Consider the following 23,039-nt stretch of genomic DNA (forward strand, 5'->3'; position numbering starts at 1 on the left):
AATGGGTTGGTTTTTTAGCATTCCCGACTCAGGACACTACTAATATACCTTTGTTTTTCGGATCTGAGCTTTGGTTCAAAACTAACACGTTCTGGTTGAATTGAGATTTTCTGCAAATTCTAAGATATACTTTGGTGTAACTCCCCAGGGAAACATCAGATCACAAAATGGGTTGGGTTTTTAGCATTCCCGACTCAGGACACTACTAATATGTGTTTGTTTTTCGAATCTGGGTTTTGGTTCAAAAGTTACACGTTCTGGTTCAATTGAGATTTTCTGCAAATTCTAAGATATACTTTGGTGTAACTCCCCAGGGAAACATCAGATCACAAAATGGGTTGGTTTTTTAGCATTCCCGACTCAGGACACTACTAATATACCTTTGTTTTTCGAATCTGAGCTTTGGTTCAAAAGTAACACGTTCTGGTTGAATTGAGTTTTTCTGCAAATTCTAAGATATACTTTGGTGTAACTCCCCAGGGAAACATCAGATCACAAAATGGGTTGGTTTTTTAGCATTCCCGACTCAGGACACTACTAATATACCTTTGTTTTTCGGATCTGAGCTTTGGTTCAAAACTAACACGTTCTGGTTGAATTGAGTTTTTCTGCAAATTCTAAGATATACTTTGGTGTAACTCCCCAGGGAAACATCAGATCACAAAATGGGTTGGGTTTTTAGCATTCCCGACTCAGGACACTACTAATATGTGTTTGTTTTTCGAATCTGGGTTTTGGTTCAAAAGTTACACGTTCTGGTTCAATTGAGATTTTCTGCAAATTCTAAGATATACTTTGGTGTAACTCCCCAGGGAAACATCAGATCACAAAATGGGTTGGTTTTTTAGCATTCCCGACTCAGGACACTACTAATATACCTTTGTTTTTCGAATCTGAGCTTTGGTTCAAAAGTAACACGTTCTGGTTGAATTGAGTTTTTCTGCAAATTCTAAGATATACTTTGGTGTAACTCCCCAGGGAAACATCAGATCACAAAATGGGTTGGTTTTTTAGCATTCCCGACTCAGGACACTACTCATATACCTTTGTTTTTCGGATCTGAGCTTTGGTTCAAAAGGTACACGTTATGGTTCAATTGAGTTTTTCTGCAAATTCTAAGATATACTTTGGTGTAACTCCCCAGGGAAACATCAGATCACAAAATGGGTTGGTTTTTTAGCATTCCCGACTCAGGACACTACTAATATACGTTTGTTTTTCGGATCTGAGCTTTGGTTCAAAACTAACACGTTCTAGTTCAATTGAGATTTTCTGCAAATTCTAAGATATACTTTGGTGTAACTCCCCAGGGAAACATCAGATCACAAAATGGGTTGGATTTTTAGCATTCCCGACTCAGGACACTACTAATATACCTTTGTTTTTCGGATCTGAGCATTGGTTCAAAAGGTACACGTTATGGTTCAATTGAGTTTTTCTGCAAATTCTAAGATATACTTGGGTGTAACTCCCCAGGGAAACATCAGATCACAAAATGGGTTGGATTTTTAGCATTCCCGACTCAGGACACTACTAATATACCTTTGTTTTTCGAATCTGAGCTTTGGTTCAAAAGGTACACGTTATGGTTCAATTGAGTTTTTCTGCAAATTCTAAGATATACTTGGGTGTAACTCCCCAGGGAAACATCAGATCACAAAATGGGTTGGATTTTTAGCATTCCCGACTCAGGACACTACTAATATACCTTTGTTTTTCGAATCTGAGCTTTGGTTCAAAAGGTACACGTTATGGTTCAATTGAGTTTTTCTGCAAATTCTAAGATATACTTTGGTGTAACTCCCCAGGGAAACATCAGATCACAAAATGGGTTGGTTTTTTAGCATTCCCGACTCAGGACACTACTAATATACCTTTGTTTTTCGAATCTGAGCTTTGGTTCAAAAGTAACACGTTCTGGTTGAATTGAGTTTTTCTGCAAATTCTAAGATATACTTTGGTGTAACTCCCCAGGGAAACATCAGATCACAAAATGGGTTGGTTTTTTAGCATTCCCGACTCAGGACACTACTCATATACCTTTGTTTTTCGGATCTGAGCTTTGGTTCAAAAGGTACATGTTCTAGTTCAATTGAGATTTTCTGCAAATTCTAAGATATACTTTGGTGTAACTCCCCAGGGAAACATCAGATCACAAAATGGGTTGGATTTTTAGCATTCCCGACTCAGGACACTACTAATATACCTTTGTTTTTCGAATCTGAGCTTTGGTTCAAAAGGTACACGTTATGGTTCAATTGAGTTTTTCTGCAAATTCTAAGATATACTTGGGTGTAACTCCCCAGGGAAACATCAGATCACAAAATGGGTTGGATTTTTAGCATTCCCGACTCAGGACACTACTAATATACCTTTGTTTTTCGAATCTGAGCTTTGGTTCAAAAGGTACACGTTATGGTTCAATTGAGTTTTTCTGCAAATTCTAAGATATACTTTGGTGTAACTCCCCAGGGAAACATCAGATCACAAAATGGGTTGGATTTTTAGCATTCCCGACTCAGGACACTACTAATATACCTTTGTTTTTCGAATCTGAGCTTTGGTTCAAAAGTAACACGTTCTGGTTGAATTGAGTTTTTCTGCAAATTCTAAGATATACTTTGGTGTAACTCCCCAGGGAAACATCAGATCACAAAATGGGTTGGTTTTTTAGCATTCCCGACTCAGGACACTACTCGTATACCTTTGTTTTTCGAATCTGAGCTTTGGTTCAAAAGGTACACGTTATGGTTCAATTGAGTTTTTCTGCAAATTCTAAGATATACTTTGGTGTAACTCCCCAGGGAAACATCAGATCACAAAATGGGTTGGTTTTTTAGCATTCCCGACTCAGGACACTACTAATATACGTTTGTTTTTCGGATCTGAGCTTTGGTTCAAAACTAACACGTTCTAGTTCAATTGAGATTTTCTGCAAATTCTAAGATATACTTTGGTGTAACTCCCCAGGGAAACATCAGACCACAAAATGGGTTGGATTTTTAGCATTCCCGACTCAGGACACTACTAATATACCTTTGTTTTTCGGATCTGAGCTTTGGTTCAAAACTAACACATTCTAGTTCAATTGAGATTTTCTGCAAATTCTAAGATATACTTTGGTGTAACTCCCCAGGGAAACATCAGATCACAAAATGGGTTGGGTTTTTAGCATTCCCGACTCAGGACACTACTAATATGTGTTTGTTTTTCGAATCTGGGTTTTGGTTCAAAAGTTACACGTTCTGTTTCAATTGAGTTTTTCTGCAAATTCTAAGATATACTTTGGTGTAACTCCCCAGGGAAACATCAGATCACAAAATGGGTTGGTTTTTTAGCATTCCCGACTCAGGACACTACTCGTATACCTTTGTTTTTCGAATCTGAGCTATGGTTCAAAAGGTACACGTTATGGTTCAATTGAGTTTTTCTGCAAATTCTAAGATATACTTTGGTGTAACTCCCCAGGGAAACATCAGATCACAAAATGGGTTGGTTTTTTAGCATTCCCGACTCAGGACACTACTAATATACGTTTGTTTTTCGGATCTGAGCTTTGGTTCAAAACTAACACGTTCTAGTTCAATTGAGATTTTCTGCAAATTCTAAGATATACTTTGGTGTAACTCCCCAGGGAAACATCAGATCACAAAATGGGTTGGATTTTTAGCATTCCCGACTCAGGACACTACTAATATACCTTTGTTTTTCGGATCTGAGCTTTGGTTCAAAACTAACACATTCTAGTTCAATTGAGATTTTCTGCAAATTCTAAGATATACTTTGGTGTAACTCCCCAGGGAAACATCAGATCACAAAATGGGTTGGATTTTTAGCATTCCCGACTCAGGACACTACTAATATACCTTTGTTTTTCGAATCTGAGCTTTGGTTCAAAAGTAACACGTTCTGGTTGAATTGAGTTTTTCTGCAAATTCTAAGATATACTTTGGTGTAACTCCCCAGGGAAACATCAGATCACAAAATGGGTTGGTTTTTTAGCATTCCCGACTCAGGACACTACTCGTATACCTTTGTTTTTCGAATCTGAGCTTTGGTTCAAAAGGTACACGTTATGGTTCAATTGAGTTTTTCTGCAAATTCTAAGATATACTTTGGTGTAACTCCCCAGGGAAACATCAGATCACAAAATGGGTTGGTTTTTTAGCATTCCCGACTCAGGACACTACTAATATACGTTTGTTTTTCGGATCTGAGCTTTGGTTCAAAACTAACACGTTCTAGTTCAATTGAGATTTTCTGCAAATTCTAAGATATACTTTGGTGTAACTCCCCAGGGAAACATCAGACCACAAAATGGGTTGGATTTTTAGCATTCCCGACTCAGGACACTACTAATATACCTTTGTTTTTCGGATCTGAGCTTTGGTTCAAAACTAACACATTCTAGTTCAATTGAGATTTTCTGCAAATTCTAAGATATACTTTGGTGTAACTCCCCAGGGAAACATCAGATCACAAAATGGGTTGGGTTTTTAGCATTCCCGACTCAGGACACTACTAATATGTGTTTGTTTTTCGAATCTGGGTTTTGGTTCAAAAGTTACACGTTCTGTTTCAATTGAGTTTTTCTGCAAATTCTAAGATATACTTTGGTGTAACTCCCCAGGGAAACATCAGATCACAAAATGGGTTGGTTTTTTAGCATTCCCGACTCAGGACACTACTCATATACCTTTGTTTTTCGAATCTGAGCTTTGGTTCAAAAGGTACACGTTATGGTTCAATTGAGTTTTTCTGCAAATTCTAAGATATACTTTGGTGTAACTCCCCAGGGAAACATCAGATCACAAAATGGGTTGGTTTTTTAGCATTCCCGACTCAGGACACTACTAATATACGTTTGTTTTTCGGATCTGAGCTTTGGTTCAAAACTAACACGTTCTAGTTCAATTGAGATTTTCTGCAAATTCTAAGATATACTTTGGTGTAACTCCCCAGGGAAACATCAGATCACAAAATGGGTTGGATTTTTAGCATTCCCGACTCAGGACACTACTAATATACCTTTGTTTTTCGGATCTGAGCTTTGGTTCAAAACTAACACATTCTAGTTCAATTGAGATTTTCTGCAAATTCTAAGATATACTTTGGTGTAACTCCCCAGGGAAACATCAGATCACAAAATGGGTTGGGTTTTTAGCATTCCCGACTCAGGACACTACTAATATGTGTTTGTTTTTCGAATCTGGGTTTTGGTTCAAAAGTTACACGTTCTGTTTCAATTGAGATTTTCTGCAAATTCTAAGATATACTTTGGTGTAACTCCCCAGGGAAACATCAGATCACAAAATGGGTTGGTTTTTTAGCATTCCCGACTCAGGACACTACTAATATACCTTTGTTTTTCGGATCTGAGCTTTGGTTCAAAACTAACACGTTCTGGTTGAATTGAGATTTTCTGCAAATTCTAAGATATACTTTGGTGTAACTCCCCAGGGAAACATCAGATCACAAAATGGGTTGGGTTTTTAGCATTCCCGACTCAGGACACTACTAATATGTGTTTGTTTTTCGAATCTGGGTTTTGGTTCAAAAGTTACACGTTCTGGTTCAATTGAGATTTTCTGCAAATTCTAAGATATACTTTGGTGTAACTCCCCAGGGAAACATCAGATCACAAAATGGGTTGGTTTTTTAGCATTCCCGACTCAGGACACTACTAATATACCTTTGTTTTTCGAATCTGAGCTTTGGTTCAAAAGTAACACGTTCTGGTTGAATTGAGTTTTTCTGCAAATTCTAAGATATACTTTGGTGTAACTCCCCAGGGAAACATCAGATCACAAAATGGGTTGGTTTTTTAGCATTCCCGACTCAGGACACTACTAATATACCTTTGTTTTTCGGATCTGAGCTTTGGTTCAAAACTAACACGTTCTGGTTGAATTGAGTTTTTCTGCAAATTCTAAGATATACTTTGGTGTAACTCCCCAGGGAAACATCAGATCACAAAATGGGTTGGGTTTTTAGCATTCCCGACTCAGGACACTACTAATATGTGTTTGTTTTTCGAATCTGGGTTTTGGTTCAAAAGTTACACGTTCTGGTTCAATTGAGATTTTCTGCAAATTCTAAGATATACTTTGGTGTAACTCCCCAGGGAAACATCAGATCACAAAATGGGTTGGTTTTTTAGCATTCCCGACTCAGGACACTACTAATATACCTTTGTTTTTCGAATCTGAGCTTTGGTTCAAAAGTAACACGTTCTGGTTGAATTGAGTTTTTCTGCAAATTCTAAGATATACTTTGGTGTAACTCCCCAGGGAAACATCAGATCACAAAATGGGTTGGTTTTTTAGCATTCCCGACTCAGGACACTACTCATATACCTTTGTTTTTCGGATCTGAGCTTTGGTTCAAAAGGTACACGTTATGGTTCAATTGAGTTTTTCTGCAAATTCTAAGATATACTTTGGTGTAACTCCCCAGGGAAACATCAGATCACAAAATGGGTTGGTTTTTTAGCATTCCCGACTCAGGACACTACTAATATACGTTTGTTTTTCGGATCTGAGCTTTGGTTCAAAACTAACACGTTCTAGTTCAATTGAGATTTTCTGCAAATTCTAAGATATACTTTGGTGTAACTCCCCAGGGAAACATCAGATCACAAAATGGGTTGGATTTTTAGCATTCCCGACTCAGGACACTACTAATATACCTTTGTTTTTCGGATCTGAGCATTGGTTCAAAACTAACACATTCTAGTTCAATTGAGATTTTCTGCAAATTCTAAGATATACTTTGGTGTAACTCCCCAGGGAAACATCAGATCACAAAATGGGTTGGATTTTTAGCATTCCCGACTCAGGACACTACTAATATACCTTTGTTTTTCGAATCTGAGCTTTGGTTCAAAAGTAACACGTTCTGGTTGAATTGAGTTTTTCTGCAAATTCTAAGATATACTTTGGTGTAACTCCCCAGGGAAACATCAGATCACAAAATGGGTTGGTTTTTTAGCATTCCCGACTCAGGACACTACTCGTATACCTTTGTTTTTCGAATCTGAGCTTTGGTTCAAAAGGTACACGTTATGGTTCAATTGAGTTTTTCTGCAAATTCTAAGATATACTTTGGTGTAACTCCCCAGGGAAACATCAGATCACAAAATGGGTTGGTTTTTTAGCATTCCCGACTCAGGACACTACTAATATACGTTTGTTTTTCGGATCTGAGCTTTGGTTCAAAACTAACACGTTCTAGTTCAATTGAGATTTTCTGCAAATTCTAAGATATACTTTGGTGTAACTCCCCAGGGAAACATCAGATCACAAAATGGGTTGGATTTTTAGCATTCCCGACTCAGGACACTACTAATATACCTTTGTTTTTCGGATCTGAGCTTTGGTTCAAAACTAACACATTCTAGTTCAATTGAGATTTTCTGCAAATTCTAAGATATACTTTGGTGTAACTCCCCAGGGAAACATCAGATCACAAAATGGGTTGGATTTTTAGCATTCCCGACTCAGGACACTACTAATATACCTTTGTTTTTCGAATCTGAGCTTTGGTTCAAAAGTAACACGTTCTGGTTGAATTGAGTTTTTCTGCAAATTCTAAGATATACTTTGGTGTAACTCCCCAGGGAAACATCAGATCACAAAATGGGTTGGTTTTTTAGCATTCCCGACTCAGGACACTACTCGTATACCTTTGTTTTTCGAATCTGAGCTTTGGTTCAAAAGGTACACGTTATGGTTCAATTGAGTTTTTCTGCAAATTCTAAGATATACTTTGGTGTAACTCCCCAGGGAAACATCAGATCACAAAATGGGTTGGTTTTTTAGCATTCCCGACTCAGGACACTACTAATATACGTTTGTTTTTCGGATCTGAGCTTTGGTTCAAAACTAACACGTTCTAGTTCAATTGAGATTTTCTGCAAATTCTAAGATATACTTTGGTGTAACTCCCCAGGGAAACATCAGACCACAAAATGGGTTGGATTTTTAGCATTCCCGACTCAGGACACTACTAATATACCTTTGTTTTTCGGATCTGAGCTTTGGTTCAAAACTAACACATTCTAGTTCAATTGAGATTTTCTGCAAATTCTAAGATATACTTTGGTGTAACTCCCCAGGGAAACATCAGATCACAAAATGGGTTGGGTTTTTAGCATTCCCGACTCAGGACACTACTAATATGTGTTTGTTTTTCGAATCTGGGTTTTGGTTCAAAAGTTACACGTTCTGTTTCAATTGAGTTTTTCTGCAAATTCTAAGATATACTTTGGTGTAACTCCCCAGGGAAACATCAGATCACAAAATGGGTTGGTTTTTTAGCATTCCCGACTCAGGACACTACTCGTATACCTTTGTTTTTCGAATCTGAGCTTTGGTTCAAAAGGTACACGTTATGGTTCAATTGAGTTTTTCTGCAAATTCTAAGATATACTTTGGTGTAACTCCCCAGGGAAACATCAGATCACAAAATGGGTTGGTTTTTTAGCATTCCCGACTCAGGACACTACTAATATACGTTTGTTTTTCGGATCTGAGCTTTGGTTCAAAACTAACACGTTCTAGTTCAATTGAGATTTTCTGCAAATTCTAAGATATACTTTGGTGTAACTCCCCAGGGAAACATCAGATCACAAAATGGGTTGGTTTTTTAGCATTCCCGACTCAGGACACTACTAATATACCTTTGTTTTTCGGATCTGAGCTTTGGTTCAAAACTAACACGTTCTGGTTGAATTGAGATTTTCTGCAAATTCTAAGATATACTTTGGTGTAACTCCCCAGGGAAACATCAGATCACAAAATGGGTTGGGTTTTTAGCATTCCCGACTCAGGACACTACTAATATGTGTTTGTTTTTCGAATCTGGGTTTTGGTTCAAAAGTTACACGTTCTGGTTCAATTGAGATTTTCTGCAAATTCTAAGATATACTTTGGTGTAACTCCCCAGGGAAACATCAGATCACAAAATGGGTTGGTTTTTTAGCATTCCCGACTCAGGACACTACTAATATACCTTTGTTTTTCGAATCTGAGCTTTGGTTCAAAAGTAACACGTTCTGGTTGAATTGAGTTTTTCTGCAAATTCTAAGATATACTTTGGTGTAACTCCCCAGGGAAACATCAGATCACAAAATGGGTTGGTTTTTTAGCATTCCCGACTCAGGACACTACTAATATACCTTTGTTTTTCGGATCTGAGCTTTGGTTCAAAACTAACACGTTCTGGTTGAATTGAGTTTTTCTGCAAATTCTAAGATATACTTTGGTGTAACTCCCCAGGGAAACATCAGATCACAAAATGGGTTGGGTTTTTAGCATTCCCGACTCAGGACACTACTAATATGTGTTTGTTTTTCGAATCTGGGTTTTGGTTCAAAAGTTACACGTTCTGGTTCAATTGAGATTTTCTGCAAATTCTAAGATATACTTTGGTGTAACTCCCCAGGGAAACATCAGATCACAAAATGGGTTGGTTTTTTAGCATTCCCGACTCAGGACACTACTAATATACCTTTGTTTTTCGAATCTGAGCTTTGGTTCAAAAGTAACACGTTCTGGTTGAATTGAGTTTTTCTGCAAATTCTAAGATATACTTTGGTGTAACTCCCCAGGGAAACATCAGATCACAAAATGGGTTGGTTTTTTAGCATTCCCGACTCAGGACACTACTCATATACCTTTGTTTTTCGGATCTGAGCTTTGGTTCAAAAGGTACACGTTATGGTTCAATTGAGTTTTTCTGCAAATTCTAAGATATACTTTGGTGTAACTCCCCAGGGAAACATCAGATCACAAAATGGGTTGGTTTTTTAGCATTCCCGACTCAGGACACTACTAATATACGTTTGTTTTTCGGATATGAGCTTTGGTTCAAAACTAACACGTTCTAGTTCAATTGAGATTTTCTGCAAATTCTAAGATATACTTTGGTGTAACTCCCCAGGGAAACATCAGATCACAAAATGGGTTGGATTTTTAGCATTCCCGACTCAGGACACTACTAATATACCTTTGTTTTTCGGATCTGAGCTTTGGTTCAAAACTAACACATTCTAGTTCAATTGAGATTTTCTGCAAATTCTAAGATATACTTTGGTGTAACTCCCCAGGGAAACATCAGATCACAAAATGGGTTGGATTTTTAGCATTCCCGACTCAGGACACTACTAATATACCTTTGTTTTTCGAATCTGAGCTTTGGTTCAAAAGTAACACGTTCTGGTTGAATTGAGTTTTTCTGCAAATTCTAAGATATACTTTGGTGTAACTCCCCAGGGAAACATCAGATCACAAAATGGGTTGGTTTTTTAGCATTCCCGACTCAGGACACTACTCGTATACCTTTGTTTTTCGAATCTGAGCTTTGGTTCAAAAGGTACACGTTATGGTTCAATTGAGTTTTTCTGCAAATTCTAAGATATACTTTGGTGTAACTCCCCAGGGAAACATCAGATCACAAAATGGGTTGGTTTTTTAGCATTCCCGACTCAGGACACTACTAATATACGTTTGTTTTTCGGATCTGAGCTTTGGTTCAAAACTAACACGTTCTAGTTCAATTGAGATTTTCTGCAAATTCTAAGATATACTTTGGTGTAACTCCCCAGGGAAACATCAGACCACAAAATGGGTTGGATTTTTAGCATTCCCGACTCAGGACACTACTAATATACCTTTGTTTTTCGGATCTGAGCTTTGGTTCAAAACTAACACATTCTAGTTCAATTGAGATTTTCTGCAAATTCTAAGATATACTTTGGTGTAACTCCCCAGGGAAACATCAGATCACAAAATGGGTTGGGTTTTTAGCATTCCCGACTCAGGACACTACTAATATGTGTTTGTTTTTCGAATCTGGGTTTTGGTTCAAAAGTTACACGTTCTGTTTCAATTGAGTTTTTCTGCAAATTCTAAGATATACTTTGGTGTAACTCCCCAGGGAAACATCAGATCACAAAATGGGTTGGTTTTTTAGCATTCCCGACTCAGGACACTACTCGTATACCTTTGTTTTTCGAATCTGAGCTTTGGTTCAAAAGGTACACGTTATGGTTCAATTGAGTTTTTCTGCAAATTCTAAGATATACTTTGGTGTAACTCCCCAGGGAAACATCAGATCACAAAATGGGTTGGTTTTTTAGCATTCCCGACTCAGGACACTACTAATATACGTTTGTTTTTCGGATCTGAGCTTTGGTTCAAAACTAACACGTTCTAGTTCAATTGAGATTTTCTGCAAATTCTAAGATATACTTTGGTGTAACTCCCCAGGGAAACATCAGATCACAAAATGGGTTGGATTTTTAGCATTCCCGACTCAGGACACTACTAATATACCTTTGTTTTTCGGATCTGAGCTTTGGTTCAAAACTAACACATTCTAGTTCAATTGAGATTTTCTGCAAATTCTAAGATATACTTTGGTGTAACTCCCCAGGGAAACATCAGATCACAAAATGGGTTGGGTTTTTAGCATTCCCGACTCAGGACACTACTAATATGTGTTTGTTTTTCGAATCTGGGTTTTGGTTCAAAAGTTACACGTTCTGTTTCAATTGAGATTTTCTGCAAATTCTAAGATATACTTTGGTGTAACTCCCCAGGGAAACATCAGATCACAAAATGGGTTGGTTTTTTAGCATTCCCGACTCAGGACACTACTAATATACCTTTGTTTTTCGGATCTGAGCTTTGGTTCAAAACTAACACGTTCTGGTTGAATTGAGATTTTCTGCAAATTCTAAGATATACTTTGGTGTAACTCCCCAGGGAAACATCAGATCACAAAATGGGTTGGGTTTTTAGCATTCCCGACTCAGGACACTACTAATATGTGTTTGTTTTTCGAATCTGGGTTTTGGTTCAAAAGTTACACGTTCTGGTTCAATTGAGATTTTCTGCAAATTCTAAGATATACTTTGGTGTAACTCCCCAGGGAAACATCAGATCACAAAATGGGTTGGTTTTTTAGCATTCCCGACTCAGGACACTACTAATATACCTTTGTTTTTCGAATCTGAGCTTTGGTTCAAAAGTAACACGTTCTGGTTGAATTGAGTTTTTCTGCAAATTCTAAGATATACTTTGGTGTAACTCCCCAGGGAAACATCAGATCACAAAATGGGTTGGTTTTTTAGCATTCCCGACTCAGGACACTACTAATATACCTTTGTTTTTCGGATCTGAGCTTTGGTTCAAAACTAACACGTTCTGGTTGAATTGAGTTTTTCTGCAAATTCTAAGATATACTTTGGTGTAACTCCCCAGGGAAACATCAGATCACAAAATGGGTTGGGTTTTTAGCATTCCCGACTCAGGACACTACTAATATGTGTTTGTTTTTCGAATCTGGGTTTTGGTTCAAAAGTTACACGTTCTGGTTCAATTGAGATTTTCTGCAAATTCTAAGATATACTTTGGTGTAACTCCCCAGGGAAACATCAGATCACAAAATGGGTTGGTTTTTTAGCATTCCCGACTCAGGACACTACTAATATACCTTTGTTTTTCGAATCTGAGCTTTGGTTCAAAAGTAACACGTTCTGGTTGAATTGAGTTTTTCTGCAAATTCTAAGATATACTTTGGTGTAACTCCCCAGGGAAACATCAGATCACAAAATGGGTTGGTTTTTTAGCATTCCCGACTCAGGACACTACTCATATACCTTTGTTTTTCGGATCTGAGCTTTGGTTCAAAAGGTACACGTTCTAGTTCAATTGAGATTTTCTGCAAATTCTAAGATATACTTTGGTGTAACTCCCCAGGGAAACATCAGATCACAAAATGGGTTGGATTTTTAGCATTCCCGACTCAGGACACTACTAATATACCTTTGTTTTTCGAATCTGAGCTTTGGTTCAAAAGGTACACGTTATGGTTCAATTGAGTTTTTCTGCAAATTCTAAGATATACTTGGGTGTAACTCCCCAGGGAAACATCAGATCACAAAATGGGTTGGTTTTTTAGCATTCCCGACTCAGGACACTACTAATATACCTTTGTTTTTCGGATCTGAGCTTTGGTTCAAAACTAACACGTTCTGGTTGAATTGAGATTTTCTGCAAATTCTAAGATATACTTTGGTGTAACTCCCCAGGGAAACATCAGATCACAAAATGGGTTGGGTTTTTAGCATTCCCGACTCAGGACACTACTAATATGTGTTTGTTTTTCGAATCTGGGTTTTGGTTCAAAAGTTACACGTTCTGGTTCAATTGAGATTTTCTGCAAATTCTAAGATATACTTTGGTGTAACTCCCCAGGGAAACATCAGATCACAAAATGGGTTGGTTTTTTAGCATTCCCGACTCAGGACACTACTAATATACCTTTGTTTTTCGAATCTGAGCTTTGGTTCAAAAGTAACACGTTCTGGTTGAATTGAGTTTTTCTGCAAATTCTAAGATATACTTTGGTGTAACTCCCCAGGGAAACATCAGATCACAAAATGGGTTGGTTTTTTAGCATTCCCGACTCAGGACACTACTAATATACCTTTGTTTTTCGGATCTGAGCTTTGGTTCAAAACTAACACGTTCTGGTTGAATTGAGTTTTTCTGCAAATTCTAAGATATACTTTGGTGTAACTCCCCAGGGAAACATCAGATCACAAAATGGGTTGGGTTTTTAGCATTCCCGACTCAGGACACTACTAATATGTGTTTGTTTTTCGAATCTGGGTTTTGGTTCAAAAGTTACACGTTCTGGTTCAATTGAGATTTTCTGCAAATTCTAAGATATACTTTGGTGTAACTCCCCAGGGAAACATCAGATCACAAAATGGGTTGGTTTTTTAGCATTCCCGACTCAGGACACTACTAATATACCTTTGTTTTTCGAATCTGAGCTTTGGTTCAAAAGTAACACGTTCTGGTTGAATTGAGTTTTTCTGCAAATTCTAAGATATACTTTGGTGTAACTCCCCAGGGAAACATCAGATCACAAAATGGGTTGGTTTTTTAGCATTCCCGACTCAGGACACTACTCATATACCTTTGTTTTTCGGATCTGAGCTTTGGTTCAAAAGGTACACGTTCTAGTTCAATTGAGATTTTCTGCAAATTCTAAGATATACTTTGGTGTAACTCCCCAGGGAAACATCAGATCACAAAATGGGTTGGATTTTTAGCATTCCCGACTCAGGACACTACTAATATACCTTTGTTTTTCGAATCTGAGCTTTGGTTCAAAAGGTACACGTTATGGTTCAATTGAGTTTTTCTGCAAATTCTAAGATATACTTGGGTGTAACTCCCCAGGGAAACATCAGATCACAAAATGGGTTGGTTTTTTAGCATTCCCGACTCAGGACACTACTAATATACGTTTGTTTTTCGGATCTGAGCTTTGGTTCAAAACTAACACGTTCTAGTTCAATTGAGATTTTCTGCAAATTCTAAGATATACTTTGGTGTAACTCCCCAGGGAAACATCAGATCACAAAATGGGTTGGATTTTTAGCATTCCCGACTCAGGACACTACTAATATACCTTTGTTTTTCGGATCTGAGCTTTGGTTCAAAACTAACACATTCTAGTTCAATTGAGATTTTCTGCAAATTCTAAGATATACTTTGGTGTAACTCCCCAGGGAAACATCAGATCACAAAATGGGTTGGGTTTTTAGCATTCCCGACTCAGGACACTACTAATATGTGTTTGTTTTTCGAATCTGGGTTTTGGTTCAAAAGTTACACGTTCTGTTTCAATTGAGATTTTCTGCAAATTCTAAGATATACTTTGGTGTAACTCCCCAGGGAAACATCAGATCACAAAATGGGTTGGTTTTTTAGCATTCCCGACTCAGGACACTACTAATATACCTTTGTTTTTCGGATCTGAGCTTTGGTTCAAAACTAACACGTTCTGGTTGAATTGAGATTTTCTGCAAATTCTAAGATATACTTTGGTGTAACTCCCCAGGGAAACATCAGATCACAAAATGGGTTGGGTTTTTAGCATTCCCGACTCAGGACACTACTAATATGTGTTTGTTTTTCGAATCTGGGTTTTGGTTCAAAAGTTACACGTTCTGGTTCAATTGAGATTTTCTGCAAATTCTAAGATATACTTTGGTGTAACTCCCCAGGGAAACATCAGATCACAAAATGGGTTGGTTTTTTAGCATTCCCGACTCAGGACACTACTAATATACCTTTGTTTTTCGAATCTGAGCTTTGGTTCAAAAGTAACACGTTCTGGTTGAATTGAGTTTTTCTGCAAATTCTAAGATATACTTTGGTGTAACTCCCCAGGGAAACATCAGATCACAAAATGGGTTGGTTTTTTAGCATTCCCGACTCAGGACACTACTAATATACCTTTGTTTTTCGGATCTGAGCTTTGGTTCAAAACTAACACGTTCTGGTTGAATTGAGTTTTTCTGCAAATTCTAAGATATACTTTGGTGTAACTCCCCAGGGAAACATCAGATCACAAAATGGGTTGGGTTTTTAGCATTCCCGACTCAGGACACTACTAATATGTGTTTGTTTTTCGAATCTGGGTTTTGGTTCAAAAGTTACACGTTCTGGTTCAATTGAGATTTTCTGCAAATTCTAAGATATACTTTGGTGTAACTCCCCAGGGAAACATCAGATCACAAAATGGGTTGGTTTTTTAGCATTCCCGACTCAGGACACTACTAATATACCTTTGTTTTTCGAATCTGAGCTTTGGTTCAAAAGTAACACGTTCTGGTTGAATTGAGTTTTTCTGCAAATTCTAAGATATACTTTGGTGTAACTCCCCAGGGAAACATCAGATCACAAAATGGGTTGGTTTTTTAGCATTCCCGACTCAGGACACTACTCATATACCTTTGTTTTTCGGATCTGAGCTTTGGTTCAAAAGGTACACGTTCTAGTTCAATTGAGATTTTCTGCAAATTCTAAGATATACTTTGGTGTAACTCCCCAGGGAAACATCAGATCACAAAATGGGTTGGATTTTTAGCATTCCCGACTCAGGACACTACTAATATACCTTTGTTTTTCGAATCTGAGCTTTGGTTCAAAAGGTACACGTTATGGTTCAATTGAGTTTTTCTGCAAATTCTAAGATATACTTGGGTGTAACTCCCCAGGGAAACATCAGATCACAAAATGGGTTGGATTTTTAGCATTCCCGACTCAGGACACTACTAATATACCTTTGTTTTTCGAATCTGAGCTTTGGTTCAAAAGGTACACGTTATGGTTCAATTGAGTTTTTCTGCAAATTCTAAGATATACTTTGGTGTAACTCCCCAGGGAAACATCAGATCACAAAATGGGTTGGATTTTTAGCATTCCCGACTCAGGACACTACTAATATACCTTTGTTTTTCGAATCTGAGCTTTGGTTCAAAAGTAACACGTTCTGGTTGAATTGAGTTTTTCTGCAAATTCTAAGATATACTTTGGTGTAACTCCCCAGGGAAACATCAGATCACAAAACGGGTTGGTTTTTTAGCATTCCCGACTCAGGACACTACTCGTATACCTTTGTTTTTCGAATCTGAGCTTTGGTTCAAAAGGTACACGTTATGGTTCAATTGAGTTTTTCTGCAAATTCTAAGATATACTTTGGTGTAACTCCCCAGGGAAACATCAGATCACAAAATGGGTTGGTTTTTTAGCATTCCCGACTCAGGACACTACTAATATACCTTTGTTTTTCGAATCTGAGCTTTGGTTCAAAAGGTACACGTTCTGGTTCAATTGAGATTTTCTGCAAATTCTAAGATATACTTTGGTGTAACTCCCCAGGGAAACATCAGATCACAAAATGGGTTGGTTTTTTAGCATTCCCGACTCAGGACACTACTAATATACCTTTGTTTTTCGAATCTGAGCTTTGGTTCAAAAGTAACACGTTCTGGTTGAATTGAGTTTTTCTGCAAATTCTAAGATATACTTTGGTGTAACTCCCCAGGGAAACATCAGATCACAAAATGGGTTGGTTTTTTAGCATTCCCGACTCAGGACACTACTAATATACCTTTGTTTTTCGGATCTGAGCTTTGGTTCAAAACTAACACGTTCTGGTTGAATTGAGTTTTTCTGCAAATTCTAAGATATACTTTGGTGTAACTCCCCAGGGAAACATCAGATCACAAAATGGGTTGGGTTTTTAGCATTCCCGACTCAGGACACTACTAATATGTGTTTGTTTTTCGAATCTGGGTTTTGGTTCAAAAGTTACACGTTCTGGTTCAATTGAGATTTTCTGCAAATTCTAAGATATACTTTGGTGTAACTCCCCAGGGAAACATCAGATCACAAAATGGGTTGGTTTTTTAGCATTCCCGACTCAGGACACTACTAATATACCTTTGTTTTTCGAATCTGAGCTTTGGTTCAAAAGTAACACGTTCTGGTTGAATTGAGTTTTTCTGCAAATTCTAAGATATACTTTGGTGTAACTCCCCAGGGAAACATCAGATCACAAAATGGGTTGGTTTTTTAGCATTCCCGACTCAGGACACTACTCATATACCTTTGTTTTTCGGATCTGAGCTTTGGTTCAAAAGGTACACGTTCTAGTTCAATTGAGATTTTCTGCAAATTCTAAGATATACTTTGGTGTAACTCCCCAGGGAAACATCAGATCACAAAATGGGTTGGATTTTTAGCATTCCCGACTCAGGACACTACTAATATACCTTTGTTTTTCGAATCTGAGCTTTGGTTCAAAAGGTACACGTTATGGTTCAATTGAGTTTTTCTGCAAATTCTAAGATATACTTTGGTGTAACTCCCCAGGGAAACATCAGATCACAAAATGGGTTGGATTTTTAGCATTCCCGACTCAGGACACTACTAATATACCTTTGTTTTTCGAATCTGAGCTTTGGTTCAAAAGGTACACGTTATGGTTCAATTGAGTTTTTCTGCAAATTCTAAGATATACTTTGGTGTAACTCCCAAGGGAAACATCAGATCACAAAATGGGTTGGTTTTTTAGCATTCCCGACTCAGGACACTACTAATATACCTTTGTTTTTCGGATCTGAGCTTTGGTTCAAAACTAACACGTTCTGGTTGAATTGAGTTTTTCTGCAAATTCTAAGATATACTTTGGTGTAACTCCCCAGGGAAACATCAGATCACAAAATGGGTTGGGTTTTTAGCATTCCCGACTCAGGACACTACTAATATGTGTTTGTTTTTCGAATCTGGGTTTTGGTTCAAAAGTTACACGTTCTGGTTCAATTGAGATTTTCTGCAAATTCTAAGATATACTTTGGTGTAACTCCCCAGGGAAACATCAGATCACAAAATGGGTTGGTTTTTTAGCATTCCCGACTCAGGACACTACTAATATACCTTTGTTTTTCGAATCTGAGCTTTGGTTCAAAAGTAACACGTTCTGGTTGAATTGAGTTTTTCTGCAAATTCTAAGATATACTTTGGTGTAACTCCCCAGGGAAACATCAGATCACAAAATGGGTTTGTTTTTTAGCATTCCCGACTCAGGACACTACTAATATACGTTTGTTTTTCGGATCTGAGCTTTGGTTCAAAACTAACACGTTCTAGTTCAATTGAGATTTTCTGCAAATTCTAAGATATACTTTGGTGTAACTCCCCAGGGAAACATCAGATCACAAAATGGGTTGGATTTTTAGCATTCCCGACTCAGGACACTACTAATATACCTTTGTTTTTCGGATCTGAGCTTTGGTTCAAAACTAACACATTCTAGTTCAATTGAGATTTTCTGCAAATTCTAAGATATACTTTGGTGTAACTCCCCAGGGAAACATCAGATCACAAAATGGGTTGGGTTTTTAGCATTCCCGACTCAGGACACTACTAATATGTGTTTGTTTTTCGAATCTGGGTTTTGGTTCAAAAGTTACACGTTCTGTTTCAATTGAGATTTTCTGCAAATTCTAAGATATACTTTGGTGTAACTCCCCAGGGAAACATCAGATCACAAAATGGGTTGGTTTTTTAGCATTCCCGACTCAGGACACTACTAATATACCTTTGTTTTTCGAATCTGAGCTTTGGTTCAAAAGTAACACGTTCTGGTTGAATTGAGTTTTTCTGCAAATTCTAAGATATACTTTGGTGTAACTCCCCAGGGAAACATCAGATCACAAAATGGGTTGGTTTTTTAGCATTCCCGACTCAGGACACTACTAATATACCTTTGTTTTTCGAATCTGAGCTTTGGTTCAAAAGGTACACGTTCTGGTTGAATTGAGTTTTTCTGCAAATTCTAAGATATACTTTGGTGTAACTCCCCAGGGAAACATCAGATCACAAAATGGGTTGGTTTTTTAGCATTCCCGACTCAGGACACTACTAATATACCTTTGTTTTTCGGATCTGAGCTTTGGTTCAAAACTAACACGTTCTGGTTGAATTGAGTTTTTCTGCAAATTCTAAGATATACTTTGGTGTAACTCCCCAGGGAAACATCAGATCACAAAATGGGTTGGTTTTTTAGCATTCCCGACTCAGGACACTACTAATATACCTTTGTTTTTCGAATCTGAGCTTTGGTTCAAAAGGTACACGTTATGGTTCAATTGAGTTTTTCTGCAAATTCTAAGATATACTTTGGTGTAACTCCCCAGGGAAACATCAGATCACAAAATGGGTTGGTTTTTTAGCATTCCCGACTCAGGACACTACTCGTATACCTTTGTTTTTCGAATCTGAGCTTTGGTTCAAAAGGTACACGTTATGGTTCAATTGAGTTTTTCTGCAAATTCTAAGATATACTTTGGTGTAACTCCCCAGGGAAACATCAGATCACAAAATGGGTTGGGTTTTTAGCATTCCCGACTCAGGACACTACTAATATGCGTTTGTTTTTCGAATCTGGGTTTTGGTTCAAAAGTTACACGTTCTGTTTCAATTGAGATTTTCTGCAAATTCTAAGATATACTTTGGTGTAACTCCCCAGGGAAACATCAGATCACAAAATGGGTTGGTTTTTTAGCATTCCCGACTCAGGACACTACTAATATACCTTTGTTTTTCGAATCTGAGCTTTGGTTCAAAAGTAACACGTTCTGGTTGAATTGAGTTTTTCTGCAAATTCTAAGATATACTTTGGTGTAACTCCCCAGGGAAACATCAGATCACAAAATGGGTTGGTTTTTTAGCATTCCCGACTCAGGACACTACTAATATACCTTTGTTTTTCGAATCTGAGCTTTGGTTCAAAAGTTACACGTTATGGTTCAATTGAGTTTTTCTGCAAATTCTAAGATATACTTTGGTGTAACTCCCCAGGGAAACATCAGATCACAAAATGGGTTGGTTTTTTAGCATTCCCGACTCAGGACACTACTAATATACCTTTGTTTTTCGGATCTGAGCTTTGGTTCAAAACTAACACGTTCTGGTTGAATTGAGTTTTTCTGCAAATTCTAAGATATACTTGGGTGTAACTCCCCAGGGAAAGATCAGATCACAAAATGGGTTGGATTTTTAGCATTCCTGACTCAGGACACTACTAATATGTGTTTGTTTTTCGAATCTGAGCTTTGGTTCAAAAGTTACACGTTCTGGTTCAATTGAGATTTTCTGCAAATTCTAAGATATACTTTGGTGTTACTGCCCAGGGAAACATCAGATCACAAATTGGGTTGGTTTTTTAGCATTCCCGACTCAGGACACTACTAATATACCTTTGTTTTTCGGATCTGAGCTTTGGTTCAAAACTAACACATTCTAGTTCAATTGAGATTTTCTGCAAATTCTAAGATATACTTTGGTGTAACTCCCCAGGGAAACATCAGATCACAAAATGGGTTGGGTTTTTAGCATTCCCGACTCAGGACACTACTAATATGTGTTTGTTTTTCGAATCTGGGTTTTGGTTCAAAAGTTACACGTTCTTTCAATTGAGATTTTCTGCAAATTCTAAGATATACTTTGGTGTAACTCCCCAGGGAAACATCAGATCACAAAATGGGTTGGTTTTTTAGCATTCCCGACTCAGGACACTACTAATATACCTTTGTTTTTCGAATCTGAGCTTTGGTTCAAAAGGTACACGTTATGGTTCAATTGAGTTTTTCTGCAAATTCTAAGATATACTTTGGTGTAACTCCCCAGGGAAACATCAGATCACAAAATGGGTTGGTTTTTTAGCATTCCCGACTCAGGACACTACTAATATACCTTTGTTTTTCGGATCTGAGCTTTGGTTCAAAACTAACACGTTCTGGTTGAATTGAGTTTTTGTGCAAATTCTAAGATATACTTTGGTGTAACTCCCCAGGGAAACATCAGATCACAAAATGGGTTGGGTTTTTAGCATTCCCGACTCAGGACACTACTAATATGTGTTTGTTTTTCGAATCTGGGTTTTGGTTCAAAAGTTACACGTTCTGGTTCAATTGAGATTTTCTGCAAATTCTAAGATATACTTTGGTGTAACTCCCCAGGGAAACATCAGATCACAAAATGGGTTGGTTTTTTAGCATTCCCGACTCAGGACACTACTAATATACCTTTGTTTTTCGAATCTGAGCTTTGGTTCAAAAGTAACACGTTCTGGTTGAATTGAGTTTTTCTGCAAATTCTAAGATATACTTTGGTGTAACTCCCCAGGGAAACATCAGATCACAAAATGGGTTGGTTTTTTAGCATTCCCGACTCAGGACACTACTCATATACCTTTGTTTTTCGGATCTGAGCTTTGGTTCAAAAGGTACATGTTCTAGTTCAATTGAGATTTTCTGCAAATTCTAAGATATACTTTGGTGTAACTCCCCAGGGAAACATCAGATCACAAAATGGGTTGGATTTTTAGCATTCCCGACTCAGGACACTACTAATATACCTTTGTTTTTCGAATCTGAGCTTTGGTTCAAAAGGTACACGTTATGGTTCAATTGAGTTTTTCTGCAAATTCTAAGATATACTTGGGTGTAACTCCCCAGGGAAACATCAGATCACAAAATGGGTTGGATTTTTAGCATTCCCGACTCAGGACACTACTAATATACCTTTGTTTTTCGAATCTGAGCTTTGGTTCAAAAGGTACACGTTATGGTTCAATTGAGTTTTTCTGCAAATTCTAAGATATACTTTGGTGTAACTCCCCAGGGAAACATCAGATCACAAAATGGGTTGGTTTTTTATTATTCCCGACTCAGGACACTACTAATATACCTTTGTTTTTCGAATCTGAGCTTTGGTTCAAAAGGTACACGTTATGGTTCAATTGAGTTTTTCTGCAAATTCTAAGATATACTTTGGTGTAACTCCCCAGGGAAACATCAGATCACAAAATGGGTTGGTTTTTTAGCATTCCCGACTCAGGACACTACTCGTATACCTTTGTTTTTCGAATCTGAGCTTTGGTTCAAAAGGTACACGTTATGGTTCAATTGAGTTTTTCTGCAAATTCTAAGATATACTTTGGTGTAACTCCCCAGGGAAACATCAGATCACAAAATGGGTTTGTTTTTTAGCATTCCCGACTCAGGACACTACTAATATACGTTTGTTTTTCGGATCTGAGCTTTGGTTCAAAACTAACACGTTCTAGTTCAATTGAGATTTTCTGCAAATTCTAAGATATACTTTGGTGTAACTCCCCAGGGAAACATCAGATCACAAAATGGGTTGGATTTTTAGCATTCCCGACTCAGGACACTACTAATATACCTTTGTTTTTCGGATCTGAGCTTTGGTTCAAAACTAACACATTCTAGTTCAATTGAGATTTTCTGCAAATTCTAAGATATACTTTGGTGTAACTCCCCAGGGAAACATCAGATCACAAAATGGGTTGGGTTTTTAGCATTCCCGACTCAGGACACTTCTAATATGTGTTTGTTTTTCGAATCTGGGTTTTGGTTCAAAAGTTACACGTTCTGTTTCAATTGAGATTTTCTGCAAATTCTAAGATATACTTTGGTGTAACTCCCCAGGGAAACATCAGATCACAAAATGGGTTGGTTTTTTAGCATTCCCGACTCAGGACACTACTAATATACCTTTGTTTTTCGAATCTGAGCTTTGGTTCAAAAGGTACACGTTATGGTTCAATTGAGTTTTTCTGCAAATTCTAAGATATACTTT

Source organism: Thamnophis sirtalis, unplaced genomic scaffold (genome assembly GCF_051295495.1).
Source record: "Thamnophis sirtalis isolate CommonGarterSnake01/CBP01778 unplaced genomic scaffold, rThaSir2_p1.2 scaffold_3, whole genome shotgun sequence".
NCBI lineage: Eukaryota > Metazoa > Chordata > Lepidosauria > Squamata > Natricidae > Thamnophis > Thamnophis sirtalis.